Below are 17,750 nucleotides of genomic sequence, written 5' to 3' on the forward strand. Positions count from 1 at the left end.
TAACCATGCTAGATAACATTTTATCATGTGGTATTGTTCATACAAGTGGAGATTAATAATGAAGTTAAAAAAAAAAAGATGCTAACCCTAACTCCAACCCTAACCTGAATCCTAACCCTAGCCCTTACTCTAACCCTAACCTCAACCAAAACACTAATCATGCTAGATAACATTTTATCATTGGTTATTGTTCATACAAGTGGAGATTAATAATGAAGTTACAAAAAAAAGATGCTAACCCTAACCCCAACCCTAACCTGAATCCTAACCCTAACCCTTACTTTAACCCTAACCTCAACCAAAAAACTAATCATGCTTGATACAGTTTTATCATGTGGTATTGTTCATACAAGTGGAGATTAATAATGAAGTTAAAAAAAAAAGATGCTAACCCTAACCCCAACCCTAACCTGAATCCTAACCCTAACCCTTAATCTAACCCTAACCTCAACCAAAACACTAACCATGCTAGATAACATTTTATCATTGGTTATTGTTCATACAAGTGGAGATTAATAATGAAGTTAAAAAAAAAAGATGCTAACCCTAACCTCAACCCTAACCTGAATCCTAACCCTAACCCTTACTCTAACCCTAACCTCAACCAAAACACTAATCATGCTAGATAACATTTTATCATAGGTTATTGTTCATACAAGTGGAGATTAATAATGAAGTTAAAAAAAAAAGATGCTACCCCTAACCCCAACCCTAACCTGAATCCTAACCCTAACCCTTACTCTTACCCTAACCTCAACCAAAACACTAACCATGCTAGATAACATTTTATCATTGGTTATTGTTCATACAAGTGGAAATTAATAATGAAGTTAAAAAAAAAAGATGCTAACCCTAACCCCAACCCTAACCTGAATCCTAACCCTAACCCTTACTCTAACCCTAACCTCAACCAAAACACTAACCATGCTAGATAACATTTTATCATTGGTTATTGTTCATACAAGTGGAGATTAATAATGAAGTTAAAAAAAAAAGATGCTAACCCTAACCCCAACCCTAACCTGAATCCTAACCCTAACCCTTACTCTAACCCTAACCTCAACCAAAACACTAATCATGCTAGATAACATTTTATCATTGGTTATTGTTCATACAAGTGGAAATTAATAATGAAGTTAAAAAAAAGATGCTAACCCTAACCCCAACCCTAACCTGAATCCTAACCCTAACCTTTACCCTAACCCTAACCTCAACCAAAACACTAACCATGCTAGATAACATTTTATCATTGGTTATTGTTCATACAAGTGGAGATTAATAATGAAGTTAAAAAAAAAAGATGCTAACCCTAACCCCAACCCTAACCTGAATCCTAACCCTAACCCTTACTCTAACCCTAACCTCAACCAAAACACTAATCATGCTAGATAACATTTTATCATTGGTTATTGTTCATACAAGTGGAGATTAACAATGAAGTTAAAAAAAAAAGATGCTAACCCTAACCCCAACCCTAACCTGAATCCTAACCCTAACCCTTACTCTAACCCTAACCTCAACCAAAACACTAACCATGCTAGATAACATTTTATCATTGGTTATTGTTCATACAAGTGGAGATTAATAATGAAGTTAAAAAAAAAGATGCTAACCCTAACCCCAACCCTAACCTGAATCCTAACCCTAACCCTTACTCTAACCCTAACCTCAACCAAAACACTAATCATGCTTGATACAGTTTTATCATGTGGTATTGTTCATACAAGTGGAGATTAATAATGAAGTTAAAAAAAAAAGATGCTAACCCTAACCCCAACCCTAACCTGAATCCTAACCCTAACCCTTACTCTAACCCTAACCTCAACCAAAACACTAACCATGCTAGATAACATTTTATCATTGGTTATTGTTCATACAAGTGGAGATTAATAATGAAGAAAAAAAAAAAAGATGCTAACCCTAACCTCAACCCTAACCTGAATCCTAACCCTAACCCTTACTCTAACCCTAACCTCAACCAAAACACTAATCATGCTAGATAACATTTTATCATTGGTTATTGTTCATACAAGTGGAGATTAATAATGAAGTTAAAAAAAAAAGATGCTACCCCTAACCCCAACCCTTACCTGAATCCTAACCCTAACCCTTACTCTTACCCTAACCTCAACCAAAACACTAACCATGCTAGATAACATTTTATCATTGGTTATTGTTCATACAAGTGGAAATTAATAATGAAGTTAAAAAAAAAAGATGCTAACCCTAACCCCAACCCTAACCTGAATCCTAACCCTAACCCTTACTCTAACCCTAACCTCAACCAAAACACTAACCATGCTAGATAACATTTTATCATTGGTTATTGTTCATACAAGTGGAGATTAATAATGAAGTTAAAAAAAAAAGATGCTAACCCTAACCCCAACCCTAACCTGAATCCTAACCCTAACCCTTACTCTAACCCTAACCTCAACCAAAACACTAATCATGCTAGATAACATTTTATCATTGGTTATTGTTCATACAAGTGGAAATTAATAATGAAGTTACAAAAAAAAGATGCTAACCCTAACCCCAACCCTAACCTGAATCCTAACCCTAACCCTTACTCTAACCCTAACCTCAACCAAAAAACTAATCATGCTTGATACAGTTTTATCATGTGGTATTGTTCATACAAGTGGAGATTAATAATGAAGTTAAAAAAAAAAGATGCTAACCCTAACCCCAACCCTAACCTGAATCCTAACCCTAACCCTTACTCTAACCCTAACCTCAACCAAAACACTAATCATGCTAGATAACATTTTATCATTGGTTATTGTTCATACAAGTGGAGATTAATAATGAAGTTAAAAAAAAAAGATGCTAACCCTAACCCCAACCCTAACCTGAATCCTAACCCTAACCCTTACTCTAACCCTAACCTCAACCAAAACACTAATCATGCTAGATAACATTTTATCATTGGTTATTGTTCATACAAGTGGAGATTAATAATGAAGTTAAAAAAAAAAAGATGCTAACCCTAACCCCAACCCTAACCTGAATCCTAACCCTAACCCTTACTCTAACCCTAACCTCAACCAAAACACTAACCATGCTAGATAACATTTTATCATTGGTTATTGTTCATACAAGTGGAGATTAATAATGAAGTTAAAAAAAAGATGCTAACCCTAACCCCAACCCTAACCTGAATCCTAACCCTAACCCTTACTCTAACCCTAACCTCAACCAAAACACTAACCATGCTAGATAACATTTTATCATTGGTTATTGTTCATACAAGTGGAGATTAATAATGACGTTAAAAAAAAAAAGATGCTAACCCTAACCCCAACCCTAACCTGAATCCTAACCCTAACCCTTACTCTAACCTTAACCTCAATCAAAACACTAATCATGCTTGATACAGTTTTATCATGTGGTATTGTTCATACAAGTGGAGATTAATAATGAAGTTAAAAAAAAAAGATGCTAACCCTAACCCCAACCCTAACCTGAATCCTAACCCTAACCCTTACTCTAACCCTAACCTCAACCAAAACACTAATCATGCTAGATAACATTTTATCATTGGTTATTGTTCATACAAGTGGAGATTAATAATGAAGTTAAAACAAAAAGATGCTAACCCTAACCCCAACCCTAACCTTAATCCTAACCCTAACCCTTACTCTAACCCTAACCTCAACCAAAACACTAACCATGCTAGATAACATTTTATCATTGGTTATTGTTCATACAAGTGGAGATTAATAATGACGTTAAAAAAAAAAGATACTAACCCTAACCCCAACCCTAACCTGAATCCTAACCCTAACCCTTACTCTAACCCTAACCTCAACCAAAACACTAATCATGCTTGATACAGTTTTATCATTGGTTATTGTTCATACAAGTGGAGATTAATAATGAAGTTAAAAAAAAAAGATGCTAACCCTAACCCCAACCCTAACCTGAATCCTAACCCTAACCCTTACTCTAACCCTAACCTCAACCAAAACACTAACCATGCTAGATAACATTTTATCATTGGTTATTGTTCATACAAGTGGAGATTAATAATGAAGTTAAAAAAAAAGATGTTAACACTAACCCCAACCCTAACCTGAATCCTAACCCTAACCCTTACTCTAACCCTAAACTCAACCAAAACACTAATCATGCTAGATAAACTTTTATCATTGGTTATTGTTCATACAAGTGGAGATTAATAATGAAGTTAAAAAAAAAGATGCTAACCCTAACCCCAACCCTAACCTGAATCCTAACCCTAACCCTTACTCTAACCCTAACCTCAACCAAAACACTAATCATGCTAGATAACATTTTATCATTGGTTATTGTTCATACAAGTGGAGATTAATAATGAAGTTAAAAAAAAAAGATGCTAACCCTAACCCCAACCCTAACCTGAATCCTAACCCTAACCCTTACTCTAACCCTAACCTCAACCAAAACACTAATCATGCTAGATAACATTTTATCATTGGTTATTGTTCATACAAGTGGAGATTAATAATGAAGTTAAAAAAAAAAGTTGCTAACCCTAACCCCAACCCTAACCTGAATCCTAACCCTAACCCTTACTCTAACCCTAACCTCAACCAAAACACTAATCATGCTAGATAACATTTTATCATTGGTTATTGTTAATACAAGTGGAGATTAATAATGAAGTTAAAAAAAAAAGATGCTAACCCTAACCCCAACCCTAACCTGAATCCTAACCCTAACCCTTACTCTAACCCTAACCTCAACCAAAACACTAACCATGCTAGATAACATTTTATCATTGGTTATTGTTCATACAAGTGGAGATTAATAATGAAGTTAAAAAAAAAAGATGCTAACCCTAACCCCAACCCTAACCTGAATCCTAACCCTAACCCTTACTCTAACCCTAACCTCAACCAAAACACTAATCATGCTAGATAACATTTTATCATTGGTTATTGTTCATACAAGTAGAGATTAATAATGAAGTTACAAAAAAAAGATGCTCACCCTAACCCCAACCCTAACCTGAATCCTAACCCTAACCCTTACTCTAACCCTAACCTCAACCAAAACACTAACCATGCTACATAACATTTTATCATTGGTTATTGTTCATACAAGTGGAGATTAATAATGAAGTTAAAAAAAAAAGATGCTAACCCTAACCCCAACCCTAACCTGAATCCTAACCCTAATCCTTACTCTAACCCTAATCTCAACCAAAACACTAATCATGCTAGATAACATTTTATCATTGGTTATTGTTCATACAAGTGGAGATTAATAATGAAGTTAAAAAAAAAGATGCTAACCCTAACCCCAACCCTAACCTGAATCCTAACCCTAACCCTTACTCTAACCCTAACCTCAACCAAAACACTAATCATGCTAGATAACATTTTATCATTGGTTATTGTTCATACAAGTGGAGATTAATAATGAAGTTAAAAAAAAAAGATGCTAACCCTAACCCCAACCCTAACCTGAATCCTAACCCTAACCCTTACTCTAACCCTAACCTCAACCAAAACACTAATCATGCTTGATACAGTTTTATCATTGGTTATTGTTCATACAAGTGGAGATTAATAATGAAGTTAAAAAAAAAAGATGCTAACCCTAACCCCAACCCTAACCTGAATCCTAACCCTAACCCTTACTCTAACCCTAACCTCAACCAAAACACTAACCATGCTAGATAACATTTTATCATTGGTTATTGTTCATACAAGTTGAGATTAATAATGAAGTAAAAAAAAAAGATGCTAACCCTAACCCCAACCCTAACCTGAATCCTAACCCTAACCCTTACTCTAACCCTAACCTCAACCAAAACACTAATCATGCTAGATAACATTTTATCATTGGTTATTGTTGATACAAGTGGAGATTAATAATGAAGTTAAAAAAAAAGATGCTAACCCTAACCCCAACCCTAACCTGAATCCTAACCCTAACCCTTACTCTAACCCTAACCTCAACCAAAACACTAATCATGCTAGATAACATTTTATCATTGGTTATTGTTCATACAAGTGGAGATTAATAATGAAGTTAAAAAAAAAAGATGCTAACCCTAACCCCAACCCTAACCTGAATCCTAACCCTAACCCTTACTCTAACCCTAACCTCAACCAAAACACTAATCATGCTAGATAACATTTTATCATTGGTTATTGTTCATACAAGTGGAGATTAATAATGAAGTTAAAAAAAAAAGATGCTAACCCTAACCCCAACCCTAACCTGAATCCTAACCCTAACCCTTACTCTAACCCTAACCTCAACCAAAACACTAATCATGCTAGATAACATTTTATCATTGGTTATTGTTCATACAAGTGGAGATTAATAATGAAGTTAAAAAAAAAAGATGCTAACCCTAACACCAACCCTAACCTGAATCCTAACCCTAACCCTTACTCTAACCCTAACCTCAACCAAAACACTAACCATGCTAGATAACATTTTATCATTGGTTATTGTTCATACAAGTGGAGATTAATAATGAAGTAAAAAAAAAAGATGCTAACCCTAACCCCAACCCTAACCTGAATCCTAACCCTAACCCTTACTCTAACCCTAACCTCAACCAAAACACTAATCATGCTAGATAACATTTTATCATTGGTTATTGTTGATACAAGTGGAGATTAATAATGAAGTTAAAAAAAAAGATGCTAACCCTAACCCCAACCCTAACCTGAATCCTAACCCTAACCCTTACTCTAACCCTAACCTCAACCAAAACACTAATCATGCTAGATAACATTTTATCATTGGTTATTGTTCATACAAGTGGAGATTAATAATGAAGTTAAAAAAAAAAGATGCTAACCCTAACCCCAACCCTAACCTGAATCCTAACCCTAACCCTTACTCTAACCCTAACCTCAACCAAAACACTAATCATGCTAGATAACATTTTATCATTGGTTATTGTTCATACAAGTGGAGATTAATAATGAAGTTAAAAAAAAAAGATGCTAACCCTAACCCCAACCCTAACCTGAATCCTAACCCTAACCCTTACTCTAACCCTAACCTCAACCAAAACACTAATCATGCTAGATAACATTTTATCATTGGTTATTGTTCATACAAGTGGAGATTAATAATGAAGTTAAAAAAAAAAGATGCTAACCCTAACCCCAACCCTAACCTGAATCCTAACCCTAACCCTTACTCTTACCCTAACCTCAACCAAAACACTAACCATGCTAGATAACATTTTATCATTGGTTATTGTTCATACAAGTGGAAATTAATAATGAAGTTAAAAAAAAAAGATGCTAACCCTAACCCCAACCCTAACCTGAATCCTAACCCTAACCCTTACTCTAACCCTAACCTCAACCAAAAAACTAATCATGCTAGATAACATTTTATCATTGGTTATTGTTCATACAAGTAGAGATTAATAATGAAGTTAAAAAAAAAGATGCTCACCCTAACCCCAACCCTAACCTGAATCCTAACCCTAACCCTTACTCTAACCCTAACCTCAACCAAAACACTAATCATGCTTGATACAGTTTTATCATGTGGTATTGTTCATACAAGTGGAGATTAATAATGAAGTTAAAAAAAAAAGATGCTAACCCTAACCCCAACCCTAACCTGAATCCTAACCCTAACCCTTACTCTAACCCTAACCTCAACCAAAACACTAACCATGCTAGATAACATTTTATCATTGGTTATTGTTCATACAAGTGGAGATTAATAATGAAGTTAAAAAAAAAAGATGCTAACCCTAACCCCAACCCTAACCTGAATCCTAACCCTAACCCTTACTCTAACCCTAACCTCAACCAAAACACTAATAATGCTAGATAACATTTTATCATTGGTTATTGTTCATACAAGTGGAGATTAATAATGAAGTTAAAAAAAAAGATGCTACCCCTAACCCCAACCCTAACCTGAATCCTAACCCTAACCCTTACTCTTACCCTAACCTCAACCAAAACACTAACCATGCTAGATAACATTTTATCATTGGTTATTGTTCATACAAGTGGAAATTAATAATGAAGTTAAAAAAAAAAGATGCTAACCCTAACCCCAACCCTAACCTGAATCCTAACCCTAACCCTTACTCTAACCCTAACCTCAACCAAAACACTAACCATGCTAGATAACATTTTATCATTGGTTATTGTTCATACAAGTGGAGATTAATAATGAAGTTAAAAAAAAAAGATGCTAACCCTAACCCCAACCCTAACCTGAATCCTAACCCTAACCCTTACTCTAACCCTAACCTCAACCAAAACACTAATCATGCTTGATAACATTTTATCATTGGTTATTGTTCATACAAGTGGAGATTAATAATGAAGTTAAAAAAAAAAGATGCTAACCCTAACCCCAACCCTAACCTGAATCCTAACCCTAACCCTTACGCTAACCCTAACCTCAACCAAAACACTAACTATGCTAGATAACATTTTATCATTGGTTATTGTTCATACAAGTGGAGATTAATAATGAAGTTAAAAAAAAAGATGCTAACCCTAACCCCAACCCTAACCTGAATCCTAACCCTAACCCTTACTCTAACCCTAACCTCAACCAAAACACTAATCATGCTAGATAACATTTTATCATTGGTTATTGTTCATACAAGTGGAGATTAATAATGAAGTTAAAAAAAAAAGATGCTAACCCTAACCCCAACCCTAACCTGAATCCTAACCCTAACCCTTACTCTAACCCTAACCTCAACCAAAACACTAATCATGCTAGATAACATTTTATCATTGGTTATTGTTCATACAAGTGGAGATTAATAATGAAGTTAAAAAAAAAAAGATGCTAACCCTAACCCCAACCCTAACCTGAATCCTAACCCTAACCCTTACTCTAACCCTAACCTCAACCAAAACACTAACCATGCGAGATAACATTTTATCATTGGTTATTGTTCATACAAGTGGAGATTAATAATGAAGTTAAAAAAAAAAAGATGCTAACCCTAACCCCAACCCTAACCTGAATCCTAACCCTAACCCTTACTCTAACCCTAACCTCAACCAAAACACTAATAATGCTAGATAACATTTTATCATTGGTTATTGTTCATACAAGTGGAGATTAATAATGAAGTTAAAAAAAAAAGATGCTAACCCTAACCCCAACCCTAACCTGAATCCTAACCCTAACCCTTACTCTAACCCTAACCTCAACCAAAACACTAATCATGCTTGATACAGTTTTATCATGTGGTATTGTTCATACAAGTGGAGATTAATAATGAAGTTAAAAAAAAAAGATGCTAACCCTAACCCCAACCCTAACCTGAATCCTAACCCTAACCCTTACTCTAACCCTAACCTCAACCAAAACACTAACCATGCTAGATAACATTTTATCATTGGTTATTGTTCATACAAGTGGAGATTAATAATGAAGTTAAAAAAAAAAGATGCTAACCCTAACCCCAACCCTAACCTGAATCCTAACCCTAACCCTTACTCTAACCCTAACCTCAACCAAAACACTAATAATGCTAGATAACATTTTATCATTGGTTATTGTTCATACAAGTGGAGATTAATAATGAAGTTAAAAAAAAAGATGCTACCCCTAACCCCAACCCTAACCTGAATCCTAACCCTAACCCTTACTCTTACCCTAACCTCAACCAAAACACTAACCATGCTAGATAACATTTTATCATTGGTTATTGTTCATACAAGTGGAAATTAATAATGAAGTTAAAAAAAAAAGATGCTAACCCTAACCCCAACCCTAACCTGAATCCTAACCCTAACCCTTACTCTAACCCTAACCTCAACCAAAACACTAACCATGCTAGATAACATTTTATCATTGGTTATTGTTCATACAAGTGGAGATTAATAATGAAGTTAAAAAAAAAAGATGCTAACCCTAACCCCAACCCTAACCTGAATCCTAACCCTAACCCTTACTCTAACCCTAACCTCAACCAAAACACTAATCATGCTTGATAACATTTTATCATTGGTTATTGTTCATACAAGTGGAGATTAATAATGAAGTTAAAAAAAAAAGATGCTAACCCTAACCCCAACCCTAACCTGAATCCTAACCCTAACCCTTACGCTAACCCTAACCTCAACCAAAACACTAACCATGCTAGATAACATTTTATCATTGGTTATTGTTCATACAAGTGGAGATTAATAATGAAGTTAAAAAAAAAGATGCTAACCCTAACCCCAACCCTAACCTGAATCCTAACCCTAACCCTTACTCTAACCCTAACCTCAACCAAAACACTAATCATGCTAGATAACATTTTATCATTGGTTATTGTTCATACAAGTGGAGATTAATAATGAAGTTAAAAAAAAAAGATGCTAACCCTAACCCCAACCCTAACCTGAATCCTAACCCTAACCCTTACTCTAACCCTAACCTCAACCAAAACACTAATCATGCTAGATAACATTTTATCATTGGTTATTGTTCATACAAGTGGAGATTAATAATGAAGTTAAAAAAAAAAAGATGCTAACCCTAACCCCAACCCTAACCTGAATCCTAACCCTAACCCTTACTCTAACCCTAACCTCAACCAAAACACTAACCATGCGAGATAACATTTTATCATTGGTTATTGTTCATACAAGTGGAGATTAATAATAAAGTTAAAAAAAAAAAGATGCTAACCCTAACCCCAACCCTAACCTGAATCCTAACCCTAACCCTTACTCTAACCCTAACCTCAACCAAAACACTAATAATGCTAGATAACATTTTATCATTGGTTATTGTTCATACAAGTGGAGATTAATAATGAAGTTAAAAAAAAAAGATGCTAACCCTAACCCCAACCCTAACCTGAATCCTAACCCTAACCCTTACTCTAACCCTAACCTCAACCAAAACACTAATCATGCTTGATACAGTTTTATCATGTGGTATTGTTCATACAAGTGGAGATTAATAATGAAGTCAAAAAAAAAAGATGCTAACCCTAATCCCAACCCTAACCTGAATCCTAACCCTAACCCTTACTCTAACCCTAACCTCAACCAAAACACTAATCATGCTAGATAACATTTTATCATTGGTTATTGTTCATACAAGTGGAGATTAATAATGAAGTTAAAAAAAAAAGATGCTAACCCTAACCCCAACCCTAACCTGAATCCTAACCCTAACCCTTACTCTAACCCTAACCTCAACCAAAACACTAACCATGCTAGATAACATTTTATCATTGGTTATTGTTCATACAAGTGGAGATTAATAATGAAGTTAAAAAAAAAAGATGCTAACCCTAACCCCAACCCTAACCTGAATCCTAACCCTAACCCTTACTCTAACCCTAACCTCAACCAAAACACTAATCATGCTAGATAACATTTTATCATTGGTTATTGTTCATACAAGTGGAGATTAATAATGAAGTTAAAAAAAAAAGATGCTAACCCTAACCCCAACCCTAACCTGAATCCTAACCCTAACCCTTACTCTAACCCTAACCTCAACCAAAACACTAATCATGCTAGATAACATTTTATCATTGGTTATTGTTCATACAAGTGGAGATTAATAATGAAGTTTAAAAAAAAAGATGCTAACCCTAACCCCAACCCTAACCTGAATCCTAACCCTAACCCTTACTCTAACCCTAACCTCAACCAAAACACTAACCATGCTAGATAACATTTTATCATTGGTTATTGTTCATACAAGTGGAGATTAATAATGAAGTTAAAAAAAAAGATGCTAACCCTAACCCCAACCCTAACCTGAATCCTAACCCTAATCCTTACTCTAACCCTAACCTCAACCCAAACACTAATCATGCTAAATACAATTTTATCATGTGTTATTGTTCATACAAGTGGAGATTAATAATGAAGTTAAAAAAAAAAAATGCTAACCCTAACCCCAACCCTAACCTGAATCCTAACCCTAACCCTTACTCTAACCCTAACCTCAACCAAAAAACTAACCATGCTAGATAACATTTTATCATTGGTTATTGTTCATACAAGTGGAGATTAATAATGAAGTTAAAAAAAAAAGATGCTAACCCTAACCCCAAACCTAACCTGAATCCTAACCCTAACCCTTACTCTAACCCTAACCTCAACCAAAAAACTAACCATGCTAGATAACATTTTATCATTGGTTATTGTTCATACAAGTGGAGATTAATAATGAAGTTAAAAAAAAAAGATGCTAACCCTAACCCCAACCCTAACCTGAATCCTAACCCTAACCCTTACTCTAACCCTAACCTCAACCAAAACACTAACCATGCTAGCTAACATTTTATCATTGGTTATTGTTCATACAAGTGGAGATTAATAATGAAGTTTAAAAAAAAAGATGCTAACCCTAACCCCAACCCTAACTTGAATCCTAACCCTAACCCTTACTCTAACCCTAACCTCAACCAAAACACTAACCATGCTAGATAACATTTTATCATTGGTTATTGTTCATACAAGTGGAGATTAATAATGAAGTTTAAAAAAAAAGATGCTAACCCTAACCCCAACCCTAACCTGAATCCTAACCCTAACCCTTACTCTAACCCTAACCTCAACCTAAAAACTAACCATGCTAGATAACATTTTATCATTGGTTATTGTTCATACAAGTGGAGATTAATAATGAAGTTAAAAAAAAAAGATGCTAACCCTAACCCCAACCCTAACTTGAATCCTAACCCTAACCCTTACTCTAACCCTAACCTCAACCAAAACACTGACCATGCTAGATAACATTTTATCATTGGTTATTGTTCATACAAGTGGAGATTAATAATGAAGTTTAAAAAAAAAGATGCTAACCCTAACCCCAACCCTAACCTGAATCCTAACCCTAACCCTTACTCTAACCCTAACCTCAACCAAAACACTAACCATGCTAGATAACATTTTATCATTGGTTATTGGTCATACAAGTGGAGATTAATAATGAAGTTAAAAAAAAAAGATGCTAACCCTAACCCCAACCCTAACCTGAATCCTAACCCTAACCCTTACTCTAACCCTAACCTCAACCAAAACACTAACCATGCTAGATAACATTGTATCATTGGTTATTGTTCATACAAGTGGAGATTAATAATGAAGTTAAAAAAAAAAGATGCTAACCCTAACCCCAACCCTAACCTGAATCCTAACCCTAACCCTTACTCTAACCCTAACCTCAACCAAAACACTAATCATGCTAGATAACATTTTATCATTGGTTATTGTTCATACAAGTGGAGATTAATAATGAAGTAAAAAAAAAAGATGGTAACCCTAACCCCAACCCTAACCTGAATCCTAACCCTAACCCTTACTCTAACCCTAACCTCAACCAAAACACTAACCATGCTAGATAACATTTTATCATGTGTTATTGTTCATACAAGTGGAGATTAATAATGAAGTTAAAAAAAAAAGATGCTAACCCTAACCCCAACCCTAACCTGAATCCTAACCCTAACCCTTACTCTAACCCTAACCTCAACCAAAACACTAACCATGCTAGATAACATTTTATCATGTGTTATTGTTCATACAAGTGGAGATTAATAATGAAGTTAAAAAAAAAAGATGCTAACCCTAACCCCAACCCTAACCTGAATCCTAACCCTAACCCTTACTCTAACCCTAACCTCAACCAAAACACTAACCATGCTAGATAACATTTTATCATGTGTTATTGTTCATACAAGTGGAGATTAATAATGAAGTTAAACAAAAAAGATGCTAACCCTAACCCCAACCCTAACCTGAATCCTAACCCTAACCCTTACTCTAACCCTAACCTCAACCAAAACACTAACCGTGCTAGATAACATTTTATCATTGGTTATTGTTCATACAAGTGGAGATTAATAATGAAGTTAAAAAAAAAAGATGCTAACCCTAACCCCAACCCTAACCTGAATCCTAACCCTAACCCTTACTCTAACCCTAACCTCAACCAAAACACTAATCATGCTAGATAACATTTTATCATTGGTTATTGTTCATACAAGTGGAGATTAATAATGAAGTTAAAAAAAAAAGATGCTAACCCTAACCCCAACCCTAACCTGAATCCTAACCCTAACCCTTACTCTAACCCTAACCTCAACCAAAACACTAATCATGCTAGATAACATTTTATCATTGGTTATTGTTCATACAAGTGGAGATTAATAATGAAGTTTAAAAAAAAAGATGCTAACCCTAACCCCAACCCTAACCTGAATCCTAACCCTAACCCTTACTCTAACCCTAACCTCAACCAAAACACTAACCATGCTAGATAACATTTTATCATTGGTTATTGTTCATACAAGTGGAGATTAATAATGAAGTTAAAAAAAAAGATGCTAACCCTAACCCCAACCCTAACCTGAATCCTAACCCTAACCCTTACTCTAACCCTAACCTCAACCAAAACACTAATCATGCTAAATACAATTTTATCATGTGTTATTGTTCATACAAGTGGAGATTAATAATGAAGTTAAAAAAAAAAGATGCTAACCCTAACCCCAACCCTAACCTGAATCCTAACCCTAACGCTTACTATAACCCTAACCTCAACCCAAACACTAATCATGCTAAATACAATTTTATCATGTGTTATTGTTCATACAAGTGGAGATTAATAATGAAGTTAAAAAAAAAAAATGCTAACCCTAACCCCAACCCTAACCTGAATCCTAACCCTAACCCTTACTCTAACCCTAACCTCAACCAAAAAACTAACCATGGTAGATAACATTTTATCATTGGTTATTGTTCATACAAGTGGAGATTAATAATGAAGTTAAAAAAAAAAGATGCTAACCCTAACCCCAAACCTAACCTGAATCCTAACCCTAACCCTTACTCTAACCCTAACCTCAACCAAAAAACTAACCATGCTAGATAACATTTTATCATTGGTTATTGTTCATACAAGTGGAGATTAATAATGAAGTTAAAAAAAAAAGATGCTAACCCTAACCCCAACCCTAACCTGAATCCTAACCCTAACCCTTACTCTAACCCTAACCTCAACCAAAACACTAACCATGCTAGATAACATTTTATCATTGGTTATTGTTCATACAAGTGGAGATTAATAATGAAGTTAAAAAAAAAAGATGCTAACCCTAACCCCAACCCTAACTTGAATCCTAACCCTAACCCTTACTCTAACCCTAACCTCAACCAAAACACTAACCATGCTAGATAACATTTTATCATTGGTTATTGTTCATACAAGTGGAGATTAATAATGAAGTTTAAAAAAAAAGATGCTAACCCTAACCCCAACCCTAACCTGAATCCTAACCCTAACCCTTACTCTAACCCTAACCTCAACCTAAAAACTAACCATGCTAGATAACATTTTATCATTGGTTATTGTTCATACAAGTGGAGATTAATAATGAAGTTAAAAAAAAAAGATGCTAACCCTAACCCCAACCCTAACCTGAATCCTAACCCTAACCCTTACTCTAACCCTAACCTCAACCAAAACACTAATCATGCTAGATAACATTTTATCATTGGTTATTGTTCATACAAGTGGAGATTAATAATGAAGTTAAAAAAAAAAGATGCTAACCCTAACCCCAACCCTAACCTGAATCCTAACCCTAACCCTTACTCTAACCCTAACCTCAACCAAAACACTAACCATGCTAGATAACATTTTATCATTGGTTATTGTTCATACAAGTGGAGATTAATAATGAAGTTAAACAAAAAAGATGCTAACCCTAACCCCAACCCTAACCTGAATCCTAACCCTAACCCTTACTCTAACCCTAACCTCAATCAAAACACTAACCATGCTAGATAACATTTTATCATTGGTTATTGTTCATACAAGTGGAGATTAATAATGAAGTTAAACAAAAAAGATGCTAACCCTAACCCCAACCCTAACCTGAATCCTAACCCTAACCCTTACTCTAACCCTAACCTCAACCAAAACACTAATCATGCTAGATAACATTTTATCATTGGTTATTGTTCATACAAGTGGAGATTAATAATGAAGTTAAAAAAAAAAGATGCTAACCCTAACCCCAACCCTAACCTGAATCCTAACCCTAACCCTTACTCTAACCCTAACCTCAACCAAAACACTAATCATGCTAGATAACATTTTATCATTGGTTATTGTTCATACAAGTGGAGATTAATAATGAAGTTAAAAAAAAAAGATGCTAACCCTAACCCCAACCCTAACCTGAATCCTAACCCTAACCCTTACTCTAACCCTAACCTCAACCAAAACACTAATCATTCTAGATTACATTTTATCATTGGTTATTGTTCATACAAGTGGAGATTAATAATGAAGTTAAAAAAAAAAGATGCTAACCCTAACCCCAACCCTAACCTGAATCCTAACCCTAACCCTTACTCTAACCCTAACCTCAACCAAAACACTAACCATGCTAGATAACATTTTATCATTGGTTATTGTTCATACAAGTGGAGATTAATAATGAAGTTAAAAAAAAAAGATGCTAACCCTAACCCCAACCCTAACCTGAATCCTAACCCTAACCCTTACTCTAACCCTAACCTCAACCAAAACACTTATCATGCTAGATAACATTTTATCATTGGTTATTGTTCATACAAGTGGAGATTAATAATGAAGTTAAAAAAAAAAGATGCTAACCCTAACCCCAACCCTAACCTGAATTCTAACCCTAACCCTTACTCTAACCCTAACCTCAACCAAAACACTAATAATGCTAGATAACATTTTATCATTGGTTATTGTTCATACAAGTGGAGATTAATAATGAAGTTAAACAAAAAAGATGCTAACCCTAACCCCAACCCTAACCTGAATCCTAACCCTAACCCTTACTCTAACCCTAACCTCAACCAAAACACTAATCATGCTTGATACAGTTTTATCATGTGGTATTGTTCATACAAGTGGAGATTAATAATGAAGTTAAAAAAAAAAGATGCTAACCCTAACCCCAACCCTAACCTGAATCCTAACCCTAACCCTTACTCTAACCCTAACCTCAACCAAAACACTAATCATGCTAGAAACATTTTATCATTGGTTATTGTTCATACAAGTGGAGATTAATAATGAAGTTAAAAAAAAAAGATGCTAACCCTAACCCCAACCCTAACCTGAATCCTAACCCTAACCCTTACTCTAACCCTAACCTCAACCGAAACACTAATCATGCTTGATACAGTTTTATCATGTGGTATTATTCATACAAGTGGAGATTAATAATGAAGTTAAAAAAAAAAAGATGCTAACCCTAACCCCAACCCTAACCTGAATCCTAACCCTAACCCTTACACTAACCCTAACCTCAACCAAAACACTAATCATGCTAGATAACATTTTATCATTGGTTATTGTTCATACAAGTGGAGATAATAATGAAGTAAAAAAAAAAAGATGCTAACCCTAACCCCAACCCTAACCTGAATCCTAACCCTAACCCTTACTCTAACCCTAACCTCAACCAAAACACTAATCATGCTAGATAACATTTTATCATTGGTTATTGTTCATACAAGTGGAGATAATAATGAAGTAAAAAAAAAAAGATGCTAACCCTAACCCCAACCCTAACCTGAATCCTAACCCTAACCCTTACTCTAACCCTAACCTCAACCAAAACACTAACCATGCTAGATAACATTTTATCATTGGTTATTGTTCAAACAAGTGGAGATTAATAATGAAGTTAAAAAAAAAAGATGCTAACCCTAACCCCAACCCTAACCTGAATCCTAACCCTAACCCTTACTCTAACCCTAACCTCAACCAAAACACTAATCATGCTAGATAAC

Source organism: Euprymna scolopes, chromosome 46 (genome assembly GCF_053919585.1).
Source record: "Euprymna scolopes isolate OS-2025 chromosome 46, ASM5391958v1, whole genome shotgun sequence".
Classification (NCBI taxonomy): Eukaryota; Metazoa; Mollusca; class Cephalopoda; order Sepiida; family Sepiolidae; genus Euprymna; species Euprymna scolopes.